This window comes from Sugiyamaella lignohabitans, chromosome B, assembly GCF_001640025.1.
Source record: "Sugiyamaella lignohabitans strain CBS 10342 chromosome B, complete sequence".
NCBI lineage: Eukaryota > Fungi > Ascomycota > Dipodascomycetes > Dipodascales > Trichomonascaceae > Sugiyamaella > Sugiyamaella lignohabitans.
Genome location: NC_031674.1, coordinates 4,902,501 through 4,905,000, shown reverse-complemented (window position 1 = coordinate 4,905,000; position 2,500 = coordinate 4,902,501). Strand labels below are relative to the sequence as shown.

At 42.4% G+C, this 2,500-nt stretch overlaps 2 non-coding genes across 2 annotated transcripts in view; both read left to right on the top strand.

The window, feature by feature from the left end:
* Window positions 1–342: 342 nt before the first annotated feature.
* AWJ20_3694 lies at window positions 343–2,142 on the top strand (the record flags this gene model as incomplete). The annotated part of the gene is made up of 1 exon (XR_001989264.1): window positions 343–2,142. It is a non-coding gene; the product is annotated as an 18S ribosomal RNA (ribosomal RNA).
* A 140-nt stretch (window positions 2,143–2,282) lies between these two features.
* The window catches only part of AWJ20_3693, a gene marked incomplete at both ends in the record, with an annotated part of 3,503 nt that continues 3,285 nt past the window's right edge, over window positions 2,283–2,500 (top strand). The window contains one exon of the ribosomal RNA XR_001989263.1: window positions 2,283–2,500. This exon is cut by the window's right edge and continues 3,285 nt beyond it. This is a non-coding gene — a ribosomal RNA (28S ribosomal RNA).

Sequence of the window (2,500 nt, the reverse complement as noted above, 5' to 3'; positions counted from 1 at the left end):
GCAAGTGTTTACAGAAAGACATTTGGGGGCCTGCCTGGACAAATAGCCGGTTTTGAAAAAAGCTGTGATTTGTTTATGGTAACCTCCTCTCAAGTTAATGATGAAAAGTTTTTATGGTATTATTTACTATAATCTACTTATTCGGAAATTAACTGAGGAATTCAAAGAAGGCTATATGGATGCAGACAAATTTGATAGTACCTTAAAACAGTACTATTAGAATTTCTGTAGAATTCAAGATGCTTTAGTATTTTGATTTCTTAACCTTTAACTAACTTCAGTAAAGATCTCACGATCTTTACTCTTTTTAGTCCTTATTTTTTAAGGACTATAAAGATAGTTATCTGGTTGATCCTGCCAGTAGTCATATGCTTGTCTCAAAGATTAAGCCATGCATGTCTAAGTATAAGCAATCTATACAGTGAAACTGCGAATGGCTCATTAAATCAGTTATCGTTTATTTGATAGTACATTACTACTTGGATAACCGTGGTAATTCTAGAGCTAATACATGCTAAAAATCCCTTCGTTTCGTTGGGATGTATTTATTAGATAAAAAACCAATGTCTTCGGACTCTTTGGTGATTCATAATAACTTTTCGAATCGCATAGCCTTGTGCTGGCGATGGTTCATTCAAATTTCTGCCCTATCAACTTTCGATGGTAGGATAGTGGCCTACCATGGTTTCAACGGGTAACGGGGAATAAGGGTTCTATTCCGGAGAGGGAGCCTGAGAAACGGCTACCACATCCAAGGAAGGCAGCAGGCGCGCAAATTACCCAATCCTGACACGGGGAGGTAGTGACAATAAATAACGATACAGGGCCCATTGGGTCTTGTAATTGGAATGAGAACAATTTAAACACCTTAACGAGGAACAATTGGAGGGCAAGTCTGGTGCCAGCAGCCGCGGTAATTCCAGCTCCAATAGCGTATATTAAAGTTGTTGCAGTTAAAAAGCTCGTAGTTGAACCTTGGATCTGACCTGCCGGTCCGCCGCAAGGCGAGTACTGGTTTGGGTCGGATCTTTCCTCCTGACTAACCTTGGTGGCTTTAATCGGCTGCCTTGGGGGATCAGGACTTTTACTTTGAAAAAATTAGAGTGTTCAAAGCAGGCCTTCGCTCGAATATATTAGCATGGAATAATAGAATAGGACGTATGGTTCTATTTTGTTGGTTTCTAGGACCGTCGTAATGATTAATAGGGACAGTCGGGGGCATCAGTATTCAATTGTCAGAGGTGAAATTCTTGGATTTATTGAAGACTAACTATTGCGAAAGCATTTGCCAAGGATGTTTTCATTAATCAAGAACGAAAGTTAGGGGATCGAAGACGATCAGATACCGTCGTAGTCTTAACCATAAACTATGCCGACTAGGGATCGGGCGATGTTTTTTTTTGACACGCTCGGCACCTTACGAGAAATCATAAGTTTTTGGGTTCTGGGGGGAGTATGGTCGCAAGGCTGAAACTTAAAGGAATTGACGGAAGGGCACCACCAGGAGTGGAGCCTGCGGCTTAATTTGACTCAACACGGGGAAACTCACCAGGTCCAGACACAATAAGGATTGACAGATTGAGAGCTCTTTCTTGATTTTGTGGGTGGTGGTGCATGGCCGTTCTTAGTTGGTGGAGTGATTTGTCTGCTTAATTGCGATAACGAACGAGACCTTAACCTACTAAATAGCCCGATTAGCTTTGGCTGATTGTTGGCTTCTTAGAGGGACTATCTACTTCAAGTAGATGGAAGTTTGAGGCAATAACAGGTCTGTGATGCCCTTAGACGTTCTGGGCCGCACGCGCGCTACACTGACGGAGCCAGCGAGTACATAACCTTGGCCGAGAGGTCTGGGTAATCTTGTTAAACTCCGTCGTGCTGGGGATAGAGCATTGCAATTATTGCTCTTCAACGAGGAATTCCTAGTAAGCGCAAGTCATCAGCTTGCGTTGATTACGTCCCTGCCCTTTGTACACACCGCCCGTCGCTACTACCGATTGAATGGCTTAGTGAGGCCTCCGGATTGGCGTCAGGAAGTGGGCAACCACTACCAGACGCCGAGAAGCTGGTCAAACTTGGTCATTTAGAGGAAGTAAAAGTCGTAACAAGGTTTCCGTAGGTGAACCTGCGGAAGGATCATTAACGAGTAAAGTCGCAAGACTTTCTTTCATCCAACACCTGTGAATTTAAATTTTATCTTGCTTTGGCTGGACAGTTAAATGTTCGGCCAACAATCAAAACCTAATAATTTGTTGTCTGAGTGAAGAATATTAAAATTCAAAACTTTCAACAACGGATCTCTTGGTTCTCGCATCGATGAAGAACGCAGCGAAACGCGATATGTAATGTGAATTGCAGAATTTTGTGAATCATCGAATCTTTGAACGCACATTGCGCCCTCTGGTATTCCGGAGGGCATACTTGTTTGAGCGTCATTTCTTTCTCAAACTTTATGTTTGGTGTTGACTCGCTACAATGAAAATTGTATGAGTTGAAATAC